At 37.6% G+C, this 13,606-nt stretch overlaps 1 protein-coding gene across 9 annotated transcripts in view; it reads right to left on the bottom strand.

Annotated features, from left to right (window-relative positions):
• CHDH (choline dehydrogenase) overlaps positions 1-13,606 on the bottom strand; it is a 104,016-nt gene that overhangs the window by 64,706 nt on the left and 25,704 nt on the right. For 2 of the 9 annotated variants that reach the window (XM_043886210.1, XM_043886215.1), the window contains exon 1: positions 7,294-7,366. The exons of the other annotated variants lie outside the window; for them this stretch is intronic. The gene's annotated coding sequence lies outside the window, so the exon portion shown is untranslated. Of the gene's footprint in view, positions 1-7,293; positions 7,367-13,606 lie in introns of those variants that run through there. 9 annotated transcript variants of the gene reach the window in all.

The following is a 13,606-nucleotide window of genomic DNA, read 5'->3' as shown; positions in this document are numbered from 1 at the left end:
TACTACCAGCAGCTCTATGCCAATAAAATGGACAACTTGGATGAAATGGACAAATTCTTAGAAAAGCATAACTTTCCAAAACTGAACCAGGAAGAAATAGAAGATCTTAACAGACCCATCACAAGCAAGGAAATCGAAACTGTAATGAAAAATCTTCCAGCAAACAAAAGCCCAGGACCAGATGGCTTCACAGCTGAATTCTACCAAAAATTTAGAGAAGAGCTAACACCTACGTTACTCAAACTCTTCCAGAAAATTGCAGAAGAAGGTAAACTTCCAAACTCATTCTATGAGGCCACCATCACCCTAATTCCAAAACCTGACAAAGATGCCACAAAAAAAGAAAACTACAGGCCAATATCACTGATGAACATAGATGCAAAAATCCTTAACAAAATTCTAGCAAACAGAATCCAACAACATATTAAAAAAATCATACACCACGACCAAGTGGGCTTTATCCCAGGAATGCAAGGATTCTTCAATATCCGCAAATCAATCAATGTAATACACCACATTAACAAATTGAAAGATAAAAACCATATGATTATCTCAATAGATGCAGAGAAAGCCTTTGACAAAATTCAACACTCATTTATGATTAAAACTCTCCAAAAAGCAGGAATAGAAGGAACATACCTCAACATAATAAAAGCTATATATGACAAACCCACAGCAAGCATCACCCTCAATGGTGAAAAATTGAAAGCATTTCCCCTGAAATCAGGAACAAGACAAGGGTGCCCACTCTCACCACTACTGTTCAACATAGTGTTGGAAGTTTTGGCCACAGCAATCAGAGCAGAAAAAGAAGTAAAAGGAATCCAGATAGGAAAAGAAGAAGTGAAACTCTCACTGTTTGCAGATGACATGATCCTCTACATAGAAAACCCTAAAGACTCTACCAGAAAATTACTAGAACTAATCAATGAATATAGTAAAGTTGCAGGATATAAAATTAACACACAGAAATCCCTTGCATTCCTATATACTAACAATGAAAAAACAGAAAGAGAAATTAAGGAAACAACACCATTCACCATTGCAACAAAAAGAATAAAATACTTAGGAGTATATCTACCTAAAAAAACAAAAGACCTATACATAGAAAACTATAAAACACTGATGAAAGAAATCAAAGAGGACACAAACAGATGGAGAAACATACCGTGTTCATGGATTGGAAGAATCAATATTGTCAAAATGGCTATTCTACCCAAAGCAACCTATAGATTCAATGCAATCCCTATCAAGCTACCAACGGTATTTTTCACAGAACTAGACCAAAGAATTTCACAATTTGTATGGAAATACAAAAAACCTCGAATAGCCAAAGTAATCTTGAAAAAGAAGAATGGAACTGGAGGAATCAACCTGCCTGACTTCAGACTCTACTACAAAGCCACAGTCATCAAGACAGTATGGTACTGGCACAAAGACAGAAATATAGACCAATGGAACAGAATAGAAAGCCCAGAGATAAATCCACGAACCTATGGACACCTTATCTTTGACAAAGGAGGCAAGGATATACAATGGAAAAAAGACAACCTCTTTAACAAGTGGTGCTGGGAAAACTGGTCAACCACTTGCAAAAGAATGAAACTAGAACACTTTCTAACACCATACACAAAAATAAACTCAAAATGGATTAAAGAGCTAAATGTAAGACCAGAAACTATAAAACTCCTAGAGGAGAACATAGGCAAAACACTCTCCGACATAAATCACAGCAAGATCCTCTATGACCCACCTCCCAGAATATTGGAAATAAAAGCAAAACTAAACAAATGGGATCTAATGAAACTTAAAAGCTTTTGCACTACAAAGGAAACTATAAGTAAGGTGAAAAGACAGCCGTCAGATTGGGAGAAAATAATAGCAAATGAAGAAACAGACAAAGGATTAATCTCAAAAATATACAAGCAACTCCTGCAGCTCAATTCCAGAAAAATAAATGACCCAATCAAAAAATGGGCCAGAGAACTAAACAGACATTTCTCCAAAGAAGACATATAGATGGCTAACAAACAGATGAAAAGGTGCTCAACATCACTCATTATTAGAGAAATGCAAATCAAAACCACAATGAGGTACCATTACACACCAGTCAGGATGGCTGCTATCCAAAAGTCTACAAGCAATAAATGCTGGAGAGGGTGTGGAGAAAAGGGAACCCTCTTACACTGTTGGTGGGAATGCAAACTAGTACAGCCACTATGGAAAACAGTGTGGAGATTCCTTAAAAAACTGGAAATAGAACTGCCATATGACCCAGCAATCCCACTTCTGGGCATACACACTGAGGAAACCAGATCTGAAAGAGACACGTGCACCCCAATGTTCATCGCAGCACTGTTTATAATAGCCAGGACACGGAAGCAACCTAGATGCCCATCAGCAGATGAATGGATAAGGAAGCTGTGGTACATATACACCATGGAATATTACTCAGCCGTTAAAAAGAATTCATTTGAACCAGTCCTAATGAGATGGATGAAACTGGAGCCCCTTATACAGAGTGAAGTAAGCCAGAAAGATAAAGAACATTACAGCATACTAACACATATATATGGAATTTAGAAAGATGGTAACGATAACCCTATATGCAAAACAGAAAAAGAGACACAGAAATACAGAACAGACTTTTGAACTCTGTGGGAGAAGGTGAGGGTGGGATGTTTCAAAAGAACAGCATGTATACTATCTATGGTGAAACAGATCACCAGCCCAGGTGGGATGCATGAGACAAGTGCTCAGGCCTGGTACACTGGGAAGACCCAGAGGAATCGGGTGGAGCGGGAGGTGGGAGGGGGGATCGGGATGGGCAATAAGTGTAAATCTATGGCTGATTCATATCAATGTATGACAAAACCCACTGAAATGTTGTGAAGTAATTAGCCTCCAACTAATAAAAAAATTAAAAAAAAAAAAAAAAAAAGAGAAACAGCAGACAATCTGTCTTCTGAAGTGTTCAGCCAGGTTTGGATTTTTCTGGTTATCTGAGTGGGTGTTTGTTGTCAGAACTTGGGTACCCTGAGGAGATGTCCCTCAGTAACTAGAAATGAGGGTGAAGCAATTGCCTTCCAAAGGGAGCCTTCAAGTCTTGAGCCAGCAGGCCAGAGCAAAGAGCAGCAAAGTCATCTGAGGAGTGCAGTGTGGGTTCCAGGCCTTGTTTCCCCAATGAGGGAATAAGATAGCCAGTTGAGGAAAAACATGTGCCCATTCTGAACTTGAGTAGAATTTATATCCTACTACTGTGTGAAAATTGTGTAAATCTTAATTATGTCGAATTGGTTCATAATGCTTTTCAGGTCTACTGTATTCTTCTACTTCTCAGTACATTCATTCTATTAATTTCTGAGAGTTTGGTATTGAAGCTCCAACTAAAAATCTTAACTTATCTACATAAAACAAATAATTGTAATATATAGTGGAACTATATGTACCTTTGTTCTATATTTTCCAAGCCTCCTGTAAATGTGTTGTCATATTTTCACAATTTTAAAAAAGAAAGATTAAAAAGGAAAAAAAAAATATTAATTAACAGACTCCTGCCTTTAGACTCATCAGCATGAAGGATAATACATTCATTGTACCTAGGGTTACTAAAAGTCAGTAAGTGAATATCACATTTGTTATGAAATTTGTCAACAGGGAAAATGAAATGATAAGACTAGATTTTTAAGTAAATGTAACTGGGATAAAGGTGGCTTCATTCCCTGGTGGCTGAGCTGGAAAAGAATCTGCCTGAAATGCAGGAGATGGGGAGATGTGGCTTCAGTTCCCTTAGTCGGGAAGATCCCTTGGAGGAGGAAATGGTGAGTTACGCCAGTAATCTTGCTTGGAATATTCCATGGACAGAGGAGTCTGGTGGGCTACAGTTCATAGGATTGCAAAAGAGTCAGAAATAACTAAGGGACTAAAGAACAACAGCAGCAAACTGGGCAGAAATAGAACAGGGAGAAAAGAATGTTGAACGTCGTCAGAATTTTTAAAGGTTGCATTAAACTTAAATTAGGCAAATGGATTTTATTATAGGCTGATGGAAACTAAATTTGGTCTCTCTGAAGAGATGAAATTTTTTCTGGAATGCTGCTTTTGATAACAGATTGTGTGCATTTTTGTGCCTTTAACTGATGTGTATTTACTTTTGAAATCTTTTTTTTCACCTTAATTCAAGGAGTAATTGTTTCACTGTGAACTCTGATTCTATCTAACTGGGTCTTTTAAAATTTCTTGAAAATTTTTGACTGACTTCCCAAATATCAAATACTAATTAAAGTTCTTCTAATCTCCTGCTAGCAAACTTTGGAAGCTTTACAGGGCCCCTGGAGCATCCCAAAGAGAGATCCTAAACTAACTGAGTTGGTATCTTAAATTATATGGGAAACATTGTCCAAACTCACTGTTGACTGCATCAGATGGAATAGTCAGGCTTTCCCCAATTCTATCACAACTGCCAAACACACAGCGGAAAGGATTTGAGGTTCCTGTGCTGCCTAGTCTGTCACCTTACTCTGTGTCCATAATATCCCCGTGGGAATACTCCCACCTCTAGGCCCTCAGATCCTGACCCCTGCGGCATTTTCCATTGTGCCAACTCCAATCTCTCCTGGAGTTTCTTTCTGCTCCTCTAGGAGACCCTTCATTCTGGGTCTTGGCTGCCCTTACGCAGTGACAGACTACTTATTGGGCTAGCCACGTCCAAGCAGCCCACATTCCTAGGCTTTATAAATGTTCAGTTTCAAGGAACACAACTCAGCATCAGGAAACCTGTTATAGGACATAAGCATTATAGACAACAGACCTCAAGCAGAGTCCTGGCAATGCCCTGGCACTGGTTCAAACGGCCCCTACTGGGGACCCCTCATGCAAGGGACGGGGATGACCACGGACGTCTGGTTAATTCATGAGAGAGTCGAGGATGCTCAGAATCCCATTAGGTGAGAATCCAGGGGATACTCTGACCCACTTCTGACAAAATCCTCCTGTAAGTTTTTCTGGGATGCTGGGCTTCATTCACTTCTAGGAATGCTCCTGGTTGCAGGTTACTCAACATGGGAGGGTCCTCTTCTAAGCCAGAAAAAACATCTCTGGAATGAATCCTTAAAAATTGGTAATCTTTTAAAAATAAATCTGCTGAAAAGGGAAAAACTTCTAACTTTATTGTAACATTGACTGGTCTTTATACAGGCTGGGGGATGGAGAAAAAGGATCTGAAAATGGGTCTCTAAATTACAATACCTTAATTTCTCTTTCTGACTTTTCATTGTTAGTGAATAGGAATGCAAGGGGTTTCTGTGTGTTAATATTGTACCCTGCGACTTTACCTAATTCTTTGATTTGCTCTAGCAACTTTCTGGTGGTATCTTTAGGGTTTTCTACATACAATATCATGTAGTCTGAAAACAGTGAGTTTTACTTCTTTTGAAATCTTGATTCCTTTTCTATTTTTTTTTTTTTTATTGCTGTAGATAAGACTTCAAAAACTATGTTGAATAATAGTGGCAAGAGTGGGCACACTTATCTTGTTCCTGATCTTAGAGGAAATGCTTTCAGTTTTTCACCATTGAGAATAACACTTGCTATGAGTTTGTCATATATAGCCTTTATTATGTTGAAGTAAGGAAATAATCCCATACACCGTTGCAACAAAAGAAGAAAATATCCAGGAATAAAGCTACCATAGGAGATAAAATACCTGTGTGCAGAAATCTATAATGATAAAAGATCTCAAAGAAGACATAAACAGATGGAGATATATACCATGTTCTTGGATTGGAAGAATCAATATTATGAAAATGGTTATACTTACACAAGGCAATCGACAGACTCAGTGCACTCCGTAATCAATTACCAATGCCATTTTTCATAGAACTACCACAAAAAAATTTCACAATTTGTAGTCACAAAATAACAACACTAATGGGACCAAAAAGACCCTGAATAGCCATAGAAATCTTGAGAAAGAAAAATGAAGTTGGAGGAATCAAGTCCCCCAACTTCAGACTATACTAGAAAGTTCCAGTGATTAAGACACTACAGCTCTGGTACAAAAACAGAAATATAAATCAGTGGGACAAGATAGAAAGCCCTGATGAAGGTAAAAGAGGAAAGTGAAAAAGCTAACTTAACTCCTGCCCACTGCAGTGAAACTGCCCAGGTTTGATCCCTGGCTAAGGAGCTAACATCCTGCAAGCTGCGTGGTACGGCCAAAAGAAATTTAAAATATTTTTAAATTAAAAATAAATAAGAGAATAGTATGAACAATGCAATGCCAACAAATTTGACAACCTAGAAGAAGCTGACAACTTTCTAGAAACACACAGATCACCAGAACTGCTTCAAGAAGAAATCTGTAAAGCGTCTAAGATGAGAAAAAGGAAAAGGAACACAGACACAAACAGAAAACAAAGGGATATACTGTGTGCAGCAAACAGCCTCAGAAGAAAATCTACTTAGAAGGCGAACAGGAGGAAAAACTGGAAGAGCTTAAGACAAGACTGTGTCAGGAAATGGAGGAACAGACAGCATCTCAAATGAAGCTCAAATGTGTCCCTGGTCAGATTGCTGGTGGCAGTGAATCAGCGGCCGAGTACGGTTTCCGTTACCCGGAGTCCAAATACCACACATGGGGGACGGCGTCATGTTCTGGTCCATCCACAGCTGACTGGATTCTCTGCTTTCAAAGCCGAGGGGTAGAGGGGTGCCTGGGAAGGCAATCCTACTTACTGAGCACAGCTAATACACAAAGCCCTTCTAACATCACTGGGCTGAAGCCCTGCCTAGATGCCCCAGGATGACTTCAACCCAGACAGGAGTCCAGCACAGCTGGCGGACCCCTAGTATGCTTGGAGAGAGGGCATCGAGGCAATATCTGTCCATACCAGTCACTGCAGTCAGAAAAGAAAAAAATGAACAACAACAACAGAAATAAACACAATGAATAAACAACAAAGTCCTATTGAACAGAACAGAGAATTAGAGCCAATCTCCTGGGATAAAGCATAATTGAAAAGAATATTTAATAAACTATCTATATGTGTGTATAAGAGTCACTTTGCTAGACAGCAGAAATGAGCATGACACTAAATCAACTGTACTTCAATTAAAAAAATAAAAGAAACCCACAATCCAGAAGACAATGGAGTGATCATTTTAAAGTACCGAAAGGGGTGGAACCCCCAAACAATCAGTACAAAATTCTCTCTACCCAGTGAAGATATAGTTCAAATATGAAGGAGAAATAAAGACATCTCCAGAGAAACAGAAGCTGACAGAAATTGTTACCAGCTGTATTTGCATTGCAAGAAGTTCTTCAGGCAAAAGGAGAACAACACTGGATTAAAATGTCAGTAAGCTCCTACAAAGAAAGGAGAAGAAAAGGAAATGAGAAAAGTGGGGGGTGTATTCGTTTCTTATAGCGGCTGTAACAAATTACCATAAACTTAGTGGCTCAAAACAACACACATTGGCACTTCCCCAGTGGCCCAGTGGTGAAGAATTCACCTGCCAATGCAGGGGACACGGGTTCGGTCCTTGGTTGGGGAACTAAGATCCCACATGCTACAGGGCAATTCAGCCCGTGTGCCACAACTCCTGAAGCCCATGCAACCTAGAGCCCATGCTCTGCAATGAGAGAAGCCACTGCAATAAGAAGCCTGCGCATGGCAACTAGAGAGCGGCCCCCTCTTGCCACAACTAGAGGAAGCCCACGCAGCAGCACTGAAGACCCAGAACAGCCAAAAAATAAGTAATTTATTTAAAAACACACATTTAATCTCTTACACTTCTAGAAGCCAGAGTATGAAATCGGCTTCTCCAGGCTAAAGTCAAGGTGCTGGCAGGGCTAGCGAGCTGCTTTCAGATGCTCCCAAGAGGAGAAATTGTTTCCTTGCCTTTTTTGGATTCCGAGGGCCACCTGCATTCCTTAGCTAGCAGTCCCTTCCTTGCATCAGTGCAGCCTCTTGCTTCTGTCACCACATCTATTTCTGCAGTAATATCTCCCACTCATTGGGATGCTTGTGATTACATCATTGGGGCATCTGGATAATCTAGGTTAGTATCTCCATCTCATGATTCTGAATCTCATCTGCAAAGTCCCTTCTGCCATGTAAGGTAATATATTCACAGACTCTAGGGTTAGGACATGGATATCCTGGAGGGAGGCCACTATTGAAGCCTATCAGAGGCAGTAAACAAAATACACTTCTCCCTGTATTTTTCAACCTCTTTAGAATATAATTGACTAACATAAAAGTACTAAAATATATTATAGGGTTCATTATATATGTAATATTACAATTATGTAACAACAATAGCACAAAGGATGGGAGAGGGAAGAAACATAAGTATACTTTTACAAGGTTTTTATACCATAAATGAAGGTGGTATAAAATAAATATTATTTGAAGGTGTGTGCTAAATTACAGATATATATTGCAGAACCTTGCACAACCACTAAAATATTAAAGAATTGCAGCAAATAAGCCAATAATGGAGATAATACAATAAAACATTGAAAAGAAGTAGAAGAAACCAGGCAAAGAGGACACAGAGCAAACAACAAAATGGATTTAAATCCAACTATACTAATAACTGTACAAAGTATAAACAGGCTAAACACTCCAATCAAAATGCAGATTGTCAAACGGGATTTTTAAAAAAGCAAGGCTCAAATATATGCTGTCTGCAAAAAAAGAAAACCCACTTCAAATATAAAGACATAAGAAACAAATTTAAAAATGGAAAAAAAGATATACTACACAAATACTAAACAAAAAAGAGAGTGACTACATTAATATCAGACAATGTAGACTTCAGTGTAATGAATATTATCCAAGGTCTAGAAGACATTTCAAAATAATAAAGAGGTCCATATATCATAAATGGACAAAACAATTCTAAGTGTGTGCCTAGTAGAGCTTCCAAAGTATGAAGTATAAATTGATAAAACTGAAAGGAGAAATGAATAAAAACACAACTATACTTGGAAATTTTAAAACTCTCCTCATAATAGATAAAACTACTAGATAAGTCAGTAAGAAGACACTAATTATAGTGTAAGTTGACCTAATTAGCTCTTAGCATGAACACCCAAAAACCCAGAAGAACACATGTCCTTTGCAAGGGCACATCACCAAGACAGACAGCATTCTGGGCCATCCTAAAAATCTGAACAAATTTAAGAGGACTGAAATGCTACAAAGTATATTATCTACCCTAAAAGAATTGACTTAGGAATAAATAATAATAATATATCTGAAAAATCCATAAATACTAAGAAATTTTAAAAACTCTTTTAATTAACCCATGAATCAAACAAAAAAAAAATCACAAGAGAAATCAGCAAACATTTGAAGTGAATGAAAATGAAAACACAACAGACAAAAATGTGTGGGATGCAGGAAAGCAGTGCTTTGAGAGGATAATACAGCAATAAAATGCTTACATTAGAAAAGTCATATCTCAAATTGAGGACCTATACTTTCACCTTTCAAAGGTTAGAAAAAAAGAAAATTGGTCCCATGGTGATTAGAAGAAAGTAATACACATAACAATAGAAATCAATCAAACTAAAAACAAATTTAAAATAGAAAAAAATTAATAAAACCAAAGCACAGTTCTTAAAATAAGTAATAAAATTAATAAACCTCTACCCAGGTAAAGAAAAGAAGAGTGATAATACCGATTACCAACACTGGCAATGACAGGGAACATCCCTACATATTCCATAGACAGTAAGACTGTTATGATAACTTTATGTCAATACAATTGATAATTAAGATGATATGGATACATTTTTTAAAAGATTATCAAAGTTTGCACAAGCTGAACTATATAACCTAAACAGCTGTATATATTTATTAGAAACTTAAGTTCATAATTTAAATTTTTCCCACAATGAAAACTCTACAGACTGCATTGGGAAAAGCTAAGAAACATTCACAATGAAATACTATCAAGTCTGTAGAAAACAGACAAGAACACTCCCCAACTAATTTCATATGGTGAGCAGTATCCACTTACCAAAACCAAAGATACAACAAGAAAACTACAGGCCAATATATCCATCATGAACAAAGATGCAACATTTTTTTTTTTTTACAAAACTTTAGCAAATCAAATCCAGCAACATACAAAAAGCATATATCACAACCAACTAGAATTTATTCCAGGAATGTAAGACTGATCTGACATTTGAAAATCAGTCTATGGTTTAACACACCATAAAAGAATAAACATATGATTGATCATCTTAATAAGAATACAGAAAGTATTTGGATATATACAACTTCCATAAAATTAAAATCTATGCACTTAAAGAAGATAAAGGGAATCTATGAAATATCCACAGATCTTGTACTCAGTGGTGAAAGACTAGAAGTTTTCCCCAGGAGATCAGAAACAAGACAGGATGTTAACTCTAATCACTTTTGTTCAACAGTGTTTGAATATGCTCACCAAAGGTTTAAGGTTAATTAATTAGCTAATTAAAAGTAAAAGGCATAGAGACTGAAAGAATTGTGTTTACTTACTCGAAGACAAGATGGTCAGTCATCTACACAGAATTCCCAAGGAATTTATAAAGAAAGCTACTGGAATTAATTAGTGAGTTTAGCAATATCTCAAGATACAAGGTTAACATACAAAAGTTAATGGCATTTTTGTATACAATTAATGAGTAATGAAAATTTTAAGTGGAAAAAAATGTAATGAGTCTGAGTCCATTTTTTTATTTGGCCATCAACAGCTTTCAAGCTCCATCTCTCCCCGTTGACTCACATCTGAGCAAGTCAGTGCAAAAGCTCCGATTTCTGCCTTAGCTGTCAGTGGGTAAGTTCAAACCATGCAAACTCAAACCGTTAATGGGAAATCCCACATATGGGATCAGCTCCCCAGAGCTACTCCCCAGAGCAGCTGCCCCTTCCCTTCACTCAAGCTATCCCAGACTAGCTTGTGTGCCTGTCCTGTCCCCCCAGAAAGCCCCCTTGAAACTGAAAGTGAAGTTGCTCAGTCATGTCCGACTCTTTGCGACCCCATGGACTGCAGTCTACCAGTCTCCTCCATCCATGGGATTTTCCAGGCAAGAATACTGGACTGGGTTGCCATTCTCTTCTCCAAGGGATCTTCCCCACCCAGGGATCGAATCTGGGTCTCCCGCACTACAGACAAACTCTCTGCCATCTGAGCCACCAGGGAAAGCCCCTTTTTGGAATAATAAAACTTTCCATGGCCTCTTGGTACATGTGTGGTACCATCAGTCCCAATATTTAAACAAATGTGAGGAAGTGTATTCAACCGACAAGACAAAAACAATATCACTTATGAGAGCATCAGGAAATCTGCAATAATTAGGATTAGATTTATGTGCAAAACCTAAACACTGATAACTACAAAACATTGTTGATAGAAGTTAAAGATGACCCCAAAATACACAGAGAGAGATACCATGAATAGGAAGACCTAATATTAGGAATATTAGCAATATTAGGAAGACCTAATATTGCTATATCAGTCCTCCCGAAATTGATTTACAGATTTTACATGGAATGACAATCAACCTCAGCTGGAATTTTTTTTTTAAGAAATCGACATGCTGACTTCAAAATGTATACGGAAATACAAATGACAGAAATAGTTACAGTACAGATAGAGAAACCTCACATGCCAATGAAAATGAAGGAACTACAGTACCTCATATCAATATGGTTGAATCCTAAAAATAGATTCAAAATATACAAAAAAAGATGGTATGATTTGAATGAGGCCTTTACATGAAGATTTAAAACATGCAATTCATATATGTACCTAACATCAGACTCTCAAAATACATAAAGCAAACACTGACAGATTTAGAGGGAGAAATAATTCTACAGTAATAAATGGAGACTTCTATACTCAGATTGAAATAATGGACAGAATACCAGACAGAACACCAGTAAGAAAATAAAGAACTTGAATAACATTATAAACCAAATAGATCTAAAAGACATTAATGAAATACTCGACCCGGTAACAGCAGAATATACATTTTTCTCAAGTGCACATGAAACATTCTCTAGGACAGATCATCTGTTAGGTCACAAAACAAATCTTAATATTAATTTCAAAAGACTGAAATAATACAAAGTATATTTTCTGATCATAACAGAACAAAACTAGAAATCAGTATCAGAAGGAAAACTGGAAAATTCACAAGTATGTAGACACTAAACAACACACTTTTAAACAACCAATGTGTCAAAGAAGAAATCCAAAGGGAAATTAGAAAATAAGACAAATGAAAATAAAACTGTGGCATGCCCCTGTTCTGGGCTTCCCTGCTGGCACTAGTGGTAGAGAACTCACCTACCAATGCCAGAGACACAGGTTTGATCCCTGAGTCAGGAATATCCCCTGGAGCAGGAAATGTCAAGCCGCTCCAGTATTCCTGCCTGGGAAATACCATGGACAGAAGAGCCGAGTGGGCTACAGGCCATGGGGCCAGGAAGAGTCAGAAACAGCTGAGTGAGCACATGGCCCCTCTTCCACGGAGGGGAGACACACAGGTGAACCCAGGGAAATGCTGGATTGTGAAAGGGCTCCTCGCCCTCCCTCCCTGCCAAACCCTTCTGGTTCAGCCCCCTCTGCCTTGTCTTCTGTTTCTGCTGCAGATGCTTTCTTGGTCCTGTGCAGGAAGCCCTCTCCTCATGTCTAAACTAAAAGCTCATCCCTGTGGCTGAGTAATTCCAAATGCCTAACCTGTGATTTCAAGATTGGGACCAGGATTCAGAGCTGAAAGTTAAACTAGCTCAAAAAACGTTTGGATGCAGAGGCTCCTGTCCTGTGAACAATTCTGTGAACAGCGAATTGGTCCCCTGAGCCCAATCCTACCCTGGACTGTATGGTGTATAAAATTATTTTATTTTGAAATTCTTTTCAAATATGAAGATAATAAATTAGGAATGCATCTTCTGAGTATAGGTAACAAGTGCAATATTTTGCCAAAAAGATCCAAAAAACTGTGGCATGCCAAAGCATATGAGATGCAGCAAAAGCAGTGCTAAGAAGAGAAATTTATAGCTGTAAATGCTCACATTAAAAAGGAAGACAGATATCAGAAAAATCAAACTTTACATCTTAAGGAGCTAGAAAAAGAAGAGCAAACTAAACCCAAAGCTAGCAGAAGGAAGGAAATAATAAAGATTAGAGCACAGATTAATGAAATAAAGAACAGAAAAACAATAGAGACAGTCAAACCAAAAGTTGATTCTCAAAAATAAACTTTAAAAAAAAAAATCTTAGGTAAATTGACTACGGAAAAAGGAGGGAAGACTCAAATTAGTAAAATCAGAAATTTAAGTGGGGCCATCACTAACAAGTTAACAGAAACAAAAAACAAATAAGAAAGTACTGTGAACAACTGTATATCAACAAACTGAATAACCTAGATGAAATAGGCAAATTCCCAGAAATATACCATCTACAAAAACTGAATAATGAATAAGTTGAAAATATAAATAAACCAATAAATAGTAAGGAGACAGAATAATCAAAAACCTCCCAAGAAAGAAAAACCCTGGACAAAATGGTTTCAGTCATGAATTCTACCAAAAGCTTA

This window comes from Cervus elaphus, chromosome 24 (assembly GCF_910594005.1).
Source record: "Cervus elaphus chromosome 24, mCerEla1.1, whole genome shotgun sequence".
Lineage (NCBI taxonomy): Eukaryota > Metazoa > Chordata > Mammalia > Artiodactyla > Cervidae > Cervus > Cervus elaphus.
The sequence above is the reverse complement of the archived record's forward strand: the minus strand, read 5'-3'. Positions and strand labels throughout refer to the sequence as shown.